This window comes from Petaurus breviceps, unplaced genomic scaffold, assembly GCF_028583685.1.
Source record: "Petaurus breviceps papuanus isolate PSGF00001 unplaced genomic scaffold, PetGlider_PUasm1.0 90919, whole genome shotgun sequence".
NCBI classification, from domain to species: Eukaryota; Metazoa; Chordata; class Mammalia; order Diprotodontia; family Petauridae; genus Petaurus; species Petaurus breviceps.
The window spans coordinates 46,247,748-46,264,640 of record NW_027187378.1 but is presented as its reverse complement, the minus strand read 5'-3'; positions in this window follow the sequence as shown (position 1 = coordinate 46,264,640).

Sequence of the window (16,893 nt, the reverse complement as noted above, 5' to 3'; positions counted from 1 at the left end):
TCTATCTATCTATCTATCTATCTATCTATCTATCTATCTATCTATCTATCTATCTATCTATCTATCTATCTATATTGCTGTCAACTACCCTAATGCTGAGAAAAGTCTCATGAGTTACAAATATTTTTCCATGTAGTAATGTCAACAGTTTGACATTAATAAGTTTCTTATGATTTCTCTTTCCCATTTACCTTTCTATGCTTCTTTTGATTCATGTATTTGAAGTTAAATTTTCTGTTCAGTTCTGGTCTTTCTACCAGAAATGCTTGAAAGTCCATTGTTTCATTGAGTGCCCATTCCCCCCTGCCCTCCCCAAAGTGTTATACTCAGTTGTACTGGGTAGGTGACTCTTGGTTTTAATCCTAACTCCTTTGACCTCTGGCATATCATATTCTAAGATCTTCAGTCCCTTAGCGTAGAAACTGCTAGATCTTGTGCTATCCTGATTGTGTTTCCACAATACTTGAGTTATTTCTTCCTGACTGTTTATGATATTTTCTTCTTTACCTGGGAATGGTGAAGTTTTGCTACAATATTCCTAGATGTTTTCTTTTTGTGATCTTTTCAAGAGGTGATTGGTGGACGCTTTCAATTTCTATTTTACCCTCTGGTTCTGGAATAACAGTTTTCCTTGATAATTTCTTGAAAGATGATTTCTAGGCTCTTTTCTTTGATCATGACTCTTGGGTAGTCTAATAAGTTTTAAATTATCTCTCTTGGATGTATTGTCCATGTAAATGGTTTTTCCAATGAGATATTTCACATTGTCTTTTATTTTTTCATTCTTTTGGATCTGTTTTATAATATCTTGATTTCTCACAAAGTCATTTGCTTCCATTCACTCCATTCTAATTTTGAAAGAATTATTTTCTTCAGGGAGCTTTTGGACCTCCTTTTCCATTTGGTCATTTCTGATTTTTAAGGTATTCTTCTCTACATTGGATTTTTGGACCTCTTTTGACATTTGAGTTAGTATTTTAAGGTTTTATTTTCTTCGGTATTTTGGAGGTCTCCTTTAGCAAGCTATTAACTAGTTTTTCATGATTTTCAAGTATCACTCTCATTTCTATTCCCAATTGTTCCTCTATTCTCTTGCTTGATTTTCAAAATCCTTTTTGAACTTCTTCATGAAGCTCAAATTGCCATATGAAATTCATATTTGTCTTGGAGATTTTGGATTTAGGGATTTTGACTTTGCTTTCTTCTTATATTTTGATTTTATTTGTCACCAAAATAAGATTTTATACTCTGACTTTTCCCTCTTTTTGCTAATTTCCCCAGTCAATTGTTTGATTTTTGACCTCTTTGCCAATGTAGGACTCTGTTTCCAGAGTGGAAAGTGCTCTGTCCTAAGTTTCTGAGGTTTTGCACAGCTGTTGTCAGAAATACTTCTAAGTACCTGCAAATTTTCAGTTTTTCTTAGGTCATATGATCAAAGGAAATGTGTTTACTCCTCTTCTGGCCTGTGCTCTGGTCTGTGAGTGATGGTATACATTCCTTTGTATCTTGAAACTGTGAGGAGGATGCTCTCTCTACACATTCCAGAAGCTCTGCCTTGACAACTTTCCTCCTCACCCCAGGACTGTCACCCAAGACTGTGACCCAGATGCAAGCAGGGCAAAGTAAAAAATCCTAACTTAGAGCCAGCAAAGAAATCCCTGTAATTGCCCTCTGATTAGCTGCTTAATCTCCCCATCATCTGTGAGCCTGGAGCTCCAGAAGCAGCCATTCCTGCTGCTGCTGCTGACACTGCCACCAACTGCATTTCCCAGAGGATGGGACTTGGAGTATGCCCTTCCCTTACCCAGTTCCAAGAGAATTTCCCCACTGACCTTCTTCTTTGTTTTCAGTGTTTTGGGGTTGAGAAATCTGGAAACTGCCATAGCTGCCAGTTATTCAGTCCCCTGAGACCTGCTCTGGACTGGTCTGTGCTGGAGAGACCCATGTGGGACTGTTCTCTGCTTGCAGCTGGTGTGATAGACCCTTCCTGTTGTCCTGACAGGCTGTCTTCAGCTGGAGTTCTGTTTCACTCTGTTGTTTTGTGGGTTCTCTAGCTCTACAGTTTGTTTAGAGTCATTTTTTCATAGGTATTTTGAGATGATTGGGGCAAGAACTCAAGCAAATTCCTGATTTTACTCTGCCATCTTGGCCCTACCTCAATCTCTTTTTCTAAAAAGTGGTTAAGTATCTTATTTCCTCTAATGTTCATCTGGGTAATTTATATTTTTGTAAATATACATCTGTTTTAATTAAATTGTCAGATTTGTTACCATATGGTCAAGCACAATAGCGCCTAATTGCTACATTAATTTCCTCTTCATTGATGGTGAATTCACCCTTTTCATTTTTGATACTGATAAGTTGGTTTTCTTCTTTCTTCTTGTAAATCAAATTAACCAAAGATTTATCTATTTTATTTTTTTCAATAAAGCCAGCTCTTAATATTATTTATTATTTTCATAGTTTTCCTACTTTCAATTTTATTAATTTTTCCATTGATTTTCAGAACTTCTAATTTTTTTTTAAAGCAATCAAGGTTAAGTAACTTGCTCAAGGTTACATGGCCAGTCATTTCTGGGTGTGGTGCTAAATATCTGAGCCTGGATTTGAACCCCAGGTCGTCCCAACACTGGAGCCAGTTCTCTTTCATGAAATTCTTGATTGCTCCTATGATTTGCTGTTTGACCCACTCATTTATTATTAATTTCCAATTAGTTTTTAGGCTATCTTTTCATGCCCTTTTATTTTTAAATTATTTTTAAACTTTTAAATTATTTTTTCCTTTTTGGAGGGCAATTAAGGTTAAGTGACTTGCCCAAAGTCACATGGCTAGTAAGTGTGTCAAGTGTCTGAGGCTGGAATTGAACACAGGTCCTCCTGACTCCAGTGCCAGTACTCTATTCACTGTGCCACCTAGCCACCCCCATGCCTTTTTATTATATGTAATGCTCTGAAAAGGATGATTTTAATATTTATTCCTTTCTGCATTTTTATGTCCTAATACATGGTCAAATTTTGTGTAGGTGCCATTTAGCAGTGAGAAAAAGGTATATTCCTTTCTATCACCATTCAGTTTTCTCCAGAGCTTTATAACATCCAAATTTTCTAAAATTCTATTCACCTCGTTAATTTCTTTGTCATTTATTTTGTGCTGAGATTTATCTAATTCTGAGAGGATGAGATTGTGGTCCCCAATGAGTATAATTTTCCTGTTTATTTCTTCCTGTAACTCACTTCATTTCTCCTGAAAATATTTAGATGCTGTTTCACTTAAGGCATACAAGATTATTTTAAAATTTAATTTAGTTTTCAACATTACTCTCCACAAGATTTTGAGCTACAAATTTTCTCCCCCTATTTCCCTTACCCCCACCCTAAGATAGCGAGTCTACTGAATATCCCTTCCCCAAATCTGTTCTCTCTTATATCCTTCCTCATTACTCTCCCAACTTTCTAGTAGGGCAAAATATATCTCTATACCACAGTGCCTGTATATTTTATTTCCCAGTTGCATGTAAAATTAATTTTTTTTAATATTTGTTTTTAAAATTTGATTTCCAGATTCTTTCCCTTCCCTCCTCACCCACCCTCACTGGGAAGATAAGCAATTCAAATAGGTTATTCATGTGTAGTTACACAAAACATTTCCATAGTAGTTATATTGTGAAAGACTTAACTATATTTCTATCCGTCCTATCCTGACCCCCACTTATTCTCTTTTCTGCTTTGACTTTGTCCCTTTTCAAAAGTGTGTGCTTCTAAATACCCTCTCTCTCTATCTGCCCTCCCTTCTATCATACCCCCTCTTATCCCCTTCCCCCCTACTTTCCTGTTGGGTAAGATACCCAAATTTGTGTATATGTTATTCCTTCCTAAAGCCAAATTCAGTAAGAGTAAGTTTGACCCATTTCCTTTCACCTTCCTCCTGTTTCCCTCCATTGTAACAGTTTTCTTTTGCCTCTTCTATATGAGATAATTTAGCCTCTTCAATTTCTCCCTTTCTCCTGTTCTATTATATTTCTCTCTCACCATTTAATTTTATTTTTTAGATATTATCCCTTCCTATTCAATCCAGCCTGTGACTTCTGTCCATATGTACACATATACACACACATGTATTTATATATATACACCCTCATATGCATATATATTCCCTTCAACTGTCCTCATACTGAGAAAAATTCTCACGAGTTACATTTATCATTTTCCCATGTAGGAATGTAAATAGTTCAACTTTAATAAGTTCCTTATGATTTCTTCTTCCTGTTTACTTTCTCATGCTTCTCTTGCTTCTTGTATTTAAAAGTAAAATTTTCTGTTCAGCTCTGTTTTTTTCATCAAGAAAACTTGAAAGTCCTCTATATCATCGAATGACCATATTTTCCTCTGGAACATTAACATTATATTCAGCTTTGCTGGGTAGGTGATTCTTGGTTTTAATCCTAGCTCCTTTGACATCTGTAATATCACATTCCAGGCCCTTTATTCCCTTAGGGTAGAAGCTGCCAGATCTTGTGTTATCATGATTATGTTTCCACAATACTAAAATTGTTTTTTTCTGACTGCTTGTAATATTTTCTCCTTGAACTGGGAACTCTGGAATTCAGCTATGAGATTCCTAGGAGCTTTCTTTTTTTGCATATTTTTCAAGAGGTGATTGGTGTACATTTTTTATTTCTATTTTGTCCTCTGGTTCTAGAATATCAGAGCAATTTTTCCTTAAGATTTTCTTGAAAGATGATTTCTTGGCTCTTTTTTTGATCATGGCTTTCAGGTAGTCTAATAATTTTTAAATGATCTCTCCTGGATCTATTTTCCATGTCAGTGGTTTTTCCAATGAGATATATTGCCTTCTATTTTTTCATTTTTTTTTGGATCTGTTTTATAGTATCTTGATTTCTCATAGAGTCATTAGTTTCCATTTGCTACAATCCGATTTATAAGGAATTATTCTCTTTAGTGAGTTTTTTAAATTTCCTTTTCCATCAGGCAATTTAGGCTTTTTAAAGGCCTTCTTTTGCCATTTGAATTAGTCTATTTTTTAATCTGTTATTTTTTTTTTCAGTGTATTTTTGGGTCTTCTTTAGCAGATTGTTGACTTGCTTTTCATGATTTTCTTGCATAATGCTAATTTTTCTACCCAATTTTTTCTCTACTTCTCTTACTTGATTTTCAAAATCCTTCTTGAGCTCCTCTGTGGCTTGTAACCATTTCACATTTTTCTTGGAATCTTTTGAAGCAGGAGTTTTGACTTCATTGAATTCTTCTGGTTTCATGTTTTGATCCTTTTTATCCCCCCAGAAAAAGAATTCTATGTTCTGATTGCAGTTCCTCTGCTTGCTCATCTTGCCAGTCAATTACTTGACTTTTGAGCTCTTTGCCACAGTAGAACTCTGCTTCCAGAGTGGATAGAGCTATGTCCCATATCGCTGGGGTTTTTACAAATGTTGTCAGATCAATGATAAAGGTGCCCTCTCTACAGACTCCCCAAGCTCTGGCACACTGCTCACACACCCCAGGATTTCTACCCAAGACATGATCCTATTCAATCAGGTCAAAGCAAGAACAATTACAACATGAATGGGCATTTGTTTCCCCTACCATCTGCAGGCCAGGAGGTCAGGAGGCAGCCTCGAGGCAACAGCTGCAGCAGCCATGCCTCTGCCACCTTTTGCCCTATGGGCAGGTGCTGGACCTGTTCTGACAAAGTTCTCCACTGACCTTTGACTTTGTCTTTGGGATTTATGCTTTGACAAGTCTGCAAAATGCCACAGCTGCTGGTGATTCATTCTTCTGAAGTCAGCTCTGAATGTTCTGAGCTGCTGGTTGGGGCCCTCACAGCTCATGTGGGACTGTGCTTGGCTCCCAGTCTGGTGTGATAGACCCTTCCTGTCAGCCTCCCAGACTTTCTTTAGTGGGAGATTTGTTTCTCTCTGTCACTTTGTGGGTTCTGTAGCTCTAAAATTTGTTCAGAATCATATTTTACAGGTATTGGAGATGGTTCTTGCAGGAGCTCATGCCAAATTCCTACTTTTACTACACCATCTTGTCTCTGCCCCATAAATGTTTATTATTGATACTCCTTCATTGTCTATGGTACTTTTTTGCATGATGTAGCCTCCTTCCTTACCTCTTTTAATTAGATTTCTTTTTGCCTTTTTTTTTTTGGATTAGAATCACTATCCTTGCTTTTTGAAAAATTTCAGCTGAAGTATAATATATTCTGCTCAAACCTTTTACCCTTCACTCTGTGTTTCTCTGTGCTTCACATATGTTTATTATAAACATGATTTTGTAGGATTATGGTTTTTAATCCACTTTGCTTCCTGTTTCTATTTTATGGGAAAGTTTATCCCATTCACATTCACAGTTACGTTTACTAAGTGAATTTCCCTCCATCCTATTTTCCCTTATGTGTATACTTTTCTTTCTCCTTTCACCCTTTCCCTACTCACCAGTGTTTTGCTTATTTTTTTTTCGCCTTTTGAAGGGCAATTGGGGTTAAGTAACTTGCCCAAGGTTACACAGCTAGTTTTTTTTTTTTTTTTGTATGCGTGTTAAGTGTCTGAGGCCAGAACTGAACTCGGATCCTCCCGACTCTGGGGCTGGTGCTTTACTCACTGCGCCACCTAGCTGCCCCCAGTGTTTTGCTTCTGACTACCATCTCCCTCAATTTTCCCTCTTTTTTAAACACTCTTTTTTTTTTTTTGCTTTTTGGAGGGCAGTTGTGGTTAAGTGACTTGTCCAAGGTCACATGGCGAGGTTGTTTTTGGTATTAAGTGTCTGAGGCCGGATTTGAACTCAGGTCCTCCTGACTCCAGGGCCAGTGCTCTATTCACTGCGCCACCTAGCTGCCCCAACACTCCCTTTTTCTTTGACCCTTTCCCCTCCAACTTCTGCCCTCCTTTTTGCCCTCCCTTCAATCACACTTTCCCCTGTTTCCTTTTTCTTTCTCCTTTCCCCTCTAACTTCCTTATAGGGTTGGTGGTTGGTTGTTTGGTCAGTTGGTTGGTTAGTTGTTGTCCTTCATTCTTGAAGAGTACCAAAATGACAGCACTATGCTGAAGGCAAGTTTCAATTTGTGAGTCTGTCACTGATCAAAGCAATATGAGTTTAGATTGCCCTACCACAGGTCAGGCACAGATACTCCCTGTGAACATTTGGAGTGAATATTCTAAATTATAACATCCTGTATTTCCTTTAAGTTGTTTCAGTTATGCTTTGCTCATAGAGCATAGCACCTTCTTTTATGTGGGCATGCCAAGCTGAGTGGTCCTATGTCAGTTTCTCCCAGATCACACAATCAATTCAAAAGTTCTTAAGATAAGACTTTGAGAGTGTCATTTTGCTTCTTCTGATCACCATGTGAATACTTGCCTGTGTGGGTTTTCCATAGAATAGTCTTTTTAGCAAGTGTGTATGTTTTACATTAAAAAAACATGGCCAGCCCATCAGAGTTGCACTCCCTGAAGTAGAGTTTGAATGCTAGACAGTTTAGTTCAAGTAAGGACCCTAGTGTCTTGTATCTCATCCTGCCAGGTGATCTTCAGAATCTTCCTAAGACAATTAACATTGAAGCGATTCTGTTTCCTGGCACGGCACTGGTAGACTGTCCAGGTTTCACAGGCATACAGTGAGGATGTCAGCACAACTCTGTAGACCTTCAGTTTAGATGTCAATCTAACACCTCTTCTCCCCCATACTTTCCTTTGGAGCCTCCCAAACACTCAAATAACTCTGGCGATGCATGTATCAATTTCATTATCAATGTGTTCATATCTGAAAAATATGGTAGCAATGTAAGTGAACTAATCCATGGCATTCAAAAGTTCTCCATTTGCTGTAACCAATAATTCCATTTATGGATGGTGTGGTGGTATCTGATGGAGCACCTGTGTTTTCTTGGTGTTAGTTCTTAGGCCAAAATTAGCACAAGCAGAGCAGAATTGATCCATACTTTGTTGCATCTCAGCTTCAGAGGCTGCATTGATTGCAAAATCATCTGCAAAGAGAAAATCATGCACCAACATTCCCTCCACTTTGGACATTGAAGAATTTAGCATCAATGCAGAAACCCACCTTGATGCCTTGTCCATTCTCAATGAAAGCATTTGATAACAAGTGAAAACATCATACTAAAAAGCATGGGAGTAAGCAAACAGCCTTGTTTCACTCCACTGGTGTGTGGGAAAACAAAAGTGCATTGTCCATAATCTTGAATCAAAGCAAGCATACTGTCAAGAAATTAAGGTACAATGCTGATGAACTTCTTTGGGCAATCAAGTCTTGACATAATTTTCCATAAGCCCTGATGACTAATAGTATTAAAGGCCTTGGTCAGATCTACAAATGCTGTATACAGAACTTTGTTCTGCTGCTGGTATTTCTTCTGGAGTTGTTGGGCAGTAAACACCACATTGACTATTCCTTGACCCTTTTTGAAGCCACGCTGGATCTCAGGTAGATGACAACCTTCCAGATGACGATTCAGAATATTAAGGAAGACTCTGGCAAGAATCTTGCCAGGAATGACTAAGAGATAGACCCCCCTCCCCTTTGTGATTGTCACAAGACAAAGTTTTTCCTTTACCTTTATGGAGATAGACAATGGAAGTATCCTTCAACTCCTGGGGGATAACCTCCTCTTGCCATATAATCTGGAAAATTAGAATCAGCTTTTGTATGAGCAATGGTCCCCCTACCTTGTAAATATCAGCTGGAATAGAATCAACACAAGTTGCTTTGCTGCATGAAAGGAGCTTAATGGCATTAAAAATCTCTTCTTCAGTTGAAATTTCAGCTAGGGAGGGATTAACTTCAACCTGAGACAAATGGTCAGTGGCCTCAGCATGATTGATGATGGTCTGTTGAGAATACCATGGAAGCATTCAGCCATCTCTCTAGAATCATGTCCTTGTCACTAATCAATGTGTCTCTGTCAGCACATAGCTCTTTGTTCCATAAATAGACTTCAGAGTTTCATAAAATGGCTTTGGATTTTGTGGTCAGCATAAAACTAAATTTCATCTGTCTTCTTACTAAGCCAGGAATCCTGCACCAGCTAAGCCTTGCTTGTACTTTACTTTTGATGGAATTAAATGCTGACTTCTTAGAGATGGGTAAATGATCCTTCTGCTAAATCCTGTGGAGTTCTTGTTTTTCATTTATCAGCTTCTGAATTTCTCCATCATTTTCATCAAACCAGTCTTGGTGTTTGCCAGTGTTCTGACCCAGATGAGCAAATGCAATGCTATACACAAATCTTTGAAAGCTTCCCACTTCTTTTCTGCTCCACTGTTGCCAACTATGTGTTGGTTCAACTTTCCCTCCAAGTTAGCAACAAACTGTTCCCACTCAGAAGATCTCTAATTTGTTGACATTAATTCTTCTGGTAGTCATTTTGCTTTGAGGGTGCCACTTTTGATGAATGCAAATATTTAGCTTGGAAAGAATGTCTATGATCAGTCCAGGACTCTGTATCACAGATTGCTTTTGTCTTGCTCACATCTTGCCTCTCCTTCTTACAATCATAGAGTCTATTAGATGCCAGTGTTTGCTGCAAGGGTCCATCCATGAAATTTTATTGCTTCCCTATTGGGTAAGATAAATTTATGTACCCACTGAGTATTTATGTTATTACCTCTTTGAACTAAATCTGATGACAGCAAGGTTCCAACAATGCTCACTCTCTCCCTTCTTTCTTTGTAAAGTAATAAATCTTTTCCTTCTCTTCACATAATATTATTTACCCTATTCTTCCTCCCATTTTCCTTTTCTCCCAGTACAATCGTTTTTTTTTAAAGCAATCGGCATTAAGTAACTTGCTCAAGGTTACACAGCCAGTTATTTCTGGGTGTGGTGCTGAGTATCTGAGCCCAGATTTGATCCAGGTCATCCCGACACTGGAGTCAGTTCTCTTACTTCCTGAGCCACCTGGCCACCCCATGTACAATCCTTTTTTACACCTTAATTTTTATATTATCACATCAAAGTCACTTTATACCCACACCCTCTGTCTATATATATGCCTTCTAAATATCATAATAGAGATGCAGTTCTCAAGAGTTGCAAGTATTATTTTCCCATGAAGGGAAAACAGTTTAAATCTTGTTGAATATAACATGTTGTTTTTTCTTTCTTGTTTACTTTTTATTCTTCTCTTGAGTCTTGTATTTGCACATTGAATTTTCTGTTCAGCTCTGATCTTTTCAGCAGGAAAGTTTGAAAGTCTTCAATTTCATTGAATATCCATCTTTCCCCTGAAAGATTATGCTCAATTTTGATGGGTAGTTGATTCTTTTTTTGTAATTCAAGCTCCTTTGCCTTCTGGAATATCATCTTCAAAGCCCTGATTCTTTAATGTAAAAGCTACTAAGTCCTGTGTCATCCTCACTGTGGCTTCTTGATATTTGAATTATTTATTTTTGTCTGCTTGCAACATTTTTTCTTGACCTTACAATTCTGGAATTTGGCTGCAATATTGCTTGGAATTTTCATTTTAGCATTTCTTTCAGGAGGTGATTAGTGAATTCTTTCAATGACAATTTTACCCTCTGGTTCTAAGATATCAGCGAAAGTTTCCTTGATAATCTTCTGAAAAATGCTGACCAGGCTCTTTTTTTGATCCTGCCTGTCAGTCAGTCCGATAGTTCTTAAATTATCTTCCTATATCTATTTTCCAGATAAGTTATTTTACAATGAAGTTTTTAAAATTTTCTTCTATTTTTTCATTCTTTTGATTCTGTGAGACTGATTCTTGATACCTCGTAGAATCATTAGCTTCCACTTGCTCAATTTTAATTTTTAAAGAATTATTTTCTTTGGTTAGTTTTTGTAATTCCTTTTTTCATCTGGCCAATTCTATTTTTTTTGGGAGGGGCAATTGGGGTTAATTGACTTGCCCAAGGTCACATGGCTAGTTTTTTGTGTTAAGTGGCTGAAGCTGGATTTGAACTCAGGTTCTCCTGATTCCAGGACTGGTACTTTATTCACTGCACTGCTTAGCTGCCCTGCCAATTCTACTTTCAAAGGAGTTGTTTTCTTCAGTCATTTTTTATGCTTTCTTTTCCAAGCTATTGACTCTTTTTCATAATTCTCTTTCAAAACTCTAATTTTTCTCTCAATTATTCTTCTACCTCTCTTACCTAGTTTTTAAAATCCTTTTTGAGCTCTTTTAAGAGGAGACAGATTCATTTTTGGGCTTGAGACAGATTCATTTTCCTCCTTGAGACTTCACATATAGACATTTTGAGAGTGTTATCTTCTTCTGAGTTTGTGCTAGTGTGTTCCTTGATTCCATAATAGGTTTCTATGCTTAGGACTTTTTTTTCATTTTTTGCTCATTTAATTAATTAATCAATTTATTTAGTTTAAACTTAAATACATAAAAGAAAGTAAAAGAAACATATTATAAACTTAAATACTAAATCTTATATAGAAAATAAGAAAAGAAAAAAAAGCATTGCTATGTGCACAGCAGAGCAAAAGAGATGATTCAAAACATACAACAATAAATTTCCATTTCAGGAAAGCCTATATAATACTATACTTTGTGTTCAGAGCTGTCCATCTTTTCTTTGCTTCTTCATAAGTTTTCTTTTTTTCTTTGTCATGAACATTTTACTTTGTTATTTTTCCCCCTTTCTCTTCACACTCTCCCAAGAAGGCTACAATTGAGAATGAGTAGACACACACACAATCATGCATACACATATATACACACAAATGCATGTAGGAATATACAATACACATATGTACATATGCACATGTGTATGCAATATGTGTAATGCATACCTTCATTCACATAAAACACATATGTATTCATACACATACAAACATACATACATGCCTATATACACATATACTTAGCTATCTATAATCATACGCGTACATACACATATACATTTGTAGGCATCTATATGACTATATTATATTTCTTTATCCTCTGTTTCTCTGAGCACAGATAACATCTTCATATGTCTAAGTCTTTCCATATTTTTTCTAAGTCAACAAACTCATTATTTCCTTTACCACAGCAATATTCCAAACTTATACTGTCTAGTTACTTTAAATAGTCTATTTTTTCTCATTTTTAAAAAGTTGAACTCTGCTCCTGGTATACAGGTGGCATTGTCCCAAGCTTCTTGCAGTGGGACCCAGGTTCCTGGTCACTGGCTTTATGCACCAGGGCCTCTGTGGCTCATGTCTTGTCTTCTGTGCCAGGGTGGCCTGACCTGGTTATGCCTCTTGTGTCACTGGCCTGCTGAGGCATGTCTTGGTTACTGATCTATGCTGTGGCTAAGAACCTCCCACTGTCTTGCACAAAAATGACCTGTTTTGGGCTGTGTGTCCCCAAATGAGACAGACCTTTCCTAATTTCCTTCTAAGTTATCTCGGGCTGGAAAATTGTTTCACTCTGTCTTTTTGTGGATTCTGTCCCTCTAGAATCTTTTAGAGGCTTGATTAACATTGTTTCTGAGAGAAATAGAGGAGAGCTCAGTCAACTTACTGGCTTCTCTCTGCCATCTACTTGTTCTTTCAAAAGTATCAGATCTATTTTTTTTTTGTCATCATTCACCACAGATAATAACATGTTCCTGTGCTCAAGTCAGTATAAAACTTTATGATATTATTGACTTCAGTATAGCTCCATCGGACCTCAGTGTTATTGATTTAATGACTCATTCCTTTTTTCTTCCTTTTTTTTATTCAGCTCCACAGTTACTCTTCAGTTTATTAGAGTAGCAAAGCTCAGAGCTTTTTATTACATAACTACAAACTTAATTCCATGGATGCTTGCCTATAAATTACTCACCAACTGCTCAAATGCAGAGGCAGGGTATAATAAATTGTAAGAAGCTAGAGATTAGACCTTTGTTGGGTCAGGATCCCTATTTGTTCTTTGCCTTCTGAAGACATAGTCTTGTTGAAGAAAAACAATACACACATATATGTATACATAATTTACATATATAGTGTGTATTAATGTGTAGGTGTATACATTGTGTATATGTATGTGTATTGTGTATTAGACAAAAATGAATTTAAAGGAAAATGTCACTTGGAATGTGGTATCATTTGTATTACCTACATAATAGATATGTGGTACCTATTAGCAGTTGGCACAGTTCTACATGGGGAAAAGAGTGAAATGCCACATCCATGGCCAGAATGGAAGGATTTCGAGCAAGTGGCATTCCTGGGAAGCCTCTTGGCAAGTTCTGATATTAATGCTTTTATTAGGTTCAGCTGTGGACTGGAGGAGCCATTGTTTCTATCATTTGGTGTTGTGGAAATGTTGTCCCTCAGGCTGATGCAGCATAGTATGAAGAGGTAATTGTTACTGGTAACTAAATTGAGAGGGTTAGGCAATTGGGAAGAAAATGCAATTTCTTCCTTATTTTTTATGTTAGAAAGGGACAAAAGAAAGAATATACAGGGGCAGAACAGGACAATTTGTCCAGAGGGCAGAACTTGGTTTTATTAGTTTGGGAAAGGTGGTAATATGAACTATTTTGAAACATTTCTGGAATTGCTATCTAACTTTTAGTCTTGCTTTGCCTACAAAAATTATGCACTCTATTTAGAATTTATATCAAGTATGTATCTTTTGGAATACCACCAGATCTGTGAATAAACCTAATGAATATATGTATATGATATGTGAGAACTGGGCTTCCCACTTCCTGGGGTCTAAATTGTGCTTATACTCAATAACAATATAGAAAGGATGAGATTGTAAAATTTGCCTTATCTTGATTTTTTCTGGTTGTTTTCAATTCAACATTAATACTTTTTTTCTCTTTGCTAAGAGGTTTTAAAAAATACATATATATTCTCAGACTTCTATCATTTTAAAGTAGCCCCAAGTGATAAGAGGTTGTGCTTTCAACAGTATACAGCCTGTTTGCTGCACTAATCATTCCCCCAAAGGACTATAAACAGCCTACCCGACTTGAACACTATCCTTAGGACATCATAATAGATATTAGCTGGCATTGGTTATGGTCTCTTCATGCCTTATTAAGCTTAAGAAAACACAGGATACTCTGATGGGATTATAATTGGGCATATGTATAATGCTGAGTCAATGTGGTGCATTTTTATTTTTGCTATTTGACATAGAGGTTTACAATCATAAGTTGAATATCATTTCTGTCCATTTCAGTGATATTAAGCCTCTTTATACACAATACAAAAATAAAGTTGATTCCATGATAAAACTCAATCCAACTAGATCTTTTAATCTAATTCAGTTCAAATGAAGGGATTGCACAAGATGACCTTAAAGATCTTTTCTATTCCATACCCATGATTTATGACAAAATATATTGATATTAATTTTGTCTTAGGTGAAAAATACAGCTGGAGATGTGAAGAAGGGAAGAAACCAACCCACACTATATTCCTTGTACTCAAGAATCTGGTAATCCAAAAAGATATATTTATAATTCAATGTAAGACCTGTTCATTAATCATCTATTGTAAGCAAAGTACCCTCTAGAGATACAGAGAAAAATGCAATATTCTCTTCTATGATGGGAGCAGAAGAGAGGCCCAAAGTTATGTAAGAAAACTTAAAGAAAGGCAAAATGGCTAAGGCTTAAGGAAATGATTAATTTCATGAAAAAAAAAAAAAGCATCATCCGGATTGTGCCTTGAAAGGTCAGTAGAATATTGATAGGTGATTATATAGAATAGATCATATTAGACTTGGGATACAAATGGCTTGCACAGATATACAGAGATAAAAAAAAAGCAGGTCAAGATCATAGAAAAGGGGAGGCCAGGTGGCACAGTGAGTAAGAGCGCTGGACCCAGCATCAAGAGACCTGGGATTGGTTCTGGCCTCAAATACTTGGCACCCACACAAAATAACTGGCTGTGTAACCTTGAGCAAGTTACTTAACCCCAATTGCTTTAAAAAAAAGATCATAGAAGACCTAGGAGTACAGTTTGGCTATTATTTCTCATTCTTTTTATACATCCTACCTATTCCTATCTGGCCGCATATCTATTTGATGGCATCCTTCATGTGTCTTCTCTTACATAATTATTCATTTTTAATGTCTTGTAGGCTACTTAAGACCACTCTATGACTAAAGTTTAATGTTCCTGTAAGTAAAAATAAAATCACATTTATGATGTTACATCATTTAGCTAGATTCTAAAGAAGAATTGGGGGAAAACTAGATGGAATAGTGATAAACTGGCAGTCCTAGAGTCACAAAGATTCATTTTCCTGAGTTCAAATCTGACCTCAGACACATAGTAGTTATGTGATCCTAGGAAAGACAATTAACCCTGTTTGACTCAGTTTCCTCATCTATAAAATGATCTAGATAAGGAAATGGCAAACCACTCCAACATCTTTATGAAGAAAACCTCAAACAGGGGTCAGAAAATGACTGAAATAACTAAACAACAACAGAAAGTACGATTGACTTCCTAAGTATTTAATCATTTCTTCGTGTGTATTCTTTCCATACCTATAAGAAATAGATAGATATTTTCATAATGCTTTATTCCCATTCATTCCTTTTGTAGGCAATAGTGTTATATGATTAAATTTTAAAAAATGAAATGAAACATACAAAATTTATTAAATGAAATAAAATTTAAATCCAGAAAGTAAATATGAAAGTTTAAAAATATTGGAAAAAGTTTAAAATATAACGTGGAGGACAATGGAAAGACAGGTGGCTAAGTGTTGGCTTGTCTGTTACATAACAGACAAGAAAATTCAGAGAATGGGAACAAAGGAGAGCATCATGCTAGAGAAGGGAAAAGTGGTGGTTTTGATGTCAGGAGAAAATGAGGAAGGTCTTTATCATGTCTACTCTAAGCTTATTGGAGAATATAGAAAAATCTGTTCAGGATGTGCAGGTGGAAATAGGTTACAATCTACTTTATCAGTAGCAAAATCCAAATGAATGAGTTTTCATTTCTGTTTGATATTTGAATTTTAAAGGAAGTGAAGTAATGAGGCAGTATTTTCATTTTATTTTTATACTTTAAAAATTAAAATCTCTTGGCAATTATGCTTTGATTCATATTATGATTTCTGGACAAAATCTCCTTGTTACTGAACTGTGAAAATCCTATCTCTTGTGTGGCAACTAAAGAGGAAAGATCATCTTGTTTTTGTTTTCCTTTTACCTCATTTCAGCTTTGTGACATTCATACCTTATTTCTAACCTGAAGGGGTCCTGCCCTAACCTCTTTCTTTCAGGCAGACATTTGCTTACTGCACAATCACAAACCTGCCCTTTTCAGAGAATGTTGGCAGAAAATAAAATTGACTCTATAGAGAGAAAAAGGTTGATGAAAATCTAGTGTTTTTTTGAGTGTCAGTGAAGTACATTTCAAGTTCATTAAGGGTTCTTTGTGTTCTTTAGAAAGAAGGCAAATGGATATTGTAATGTCAAGATCAAGTACTAACAACACTGCACATTCCAAGGATGTTCCCAGTTATGTATATAGTTATTCTTTCTAGTTATGCTATGTGTGGCTATTATGAGACAGGAAAACTGCTTTCTACAATAATGGAGGTGGATAAAAGGCTGTTCTCTAAGTGCTGGTCCATTACTGTATTTAATTAAATTCAAGAAACATTCATGAAATGCTGATCATATATGTGTGAGGAAAAATATCTTGTTCTTTTTCCTCCTCTCCCTTCCCTTCCCTTTCCTTCCCCTCATTTATCCCTTCTTCTTTCCCTTCTCTTCTTCCTCTTTTCCTTCCTTCCTTCCTTCCTTCCTTCCTTCCTTCCTTCCTTCCTTCCTTCCTTCCTTCCTTCCTTCCTTCCTTTCTTCCTCCCTCCCTCCCTAACTTCCTTCCTTCCTTTCTTCTTTCCTTCCTTCCTTCCTTCCTTCCTTCCTTCCTTCCTTCCTT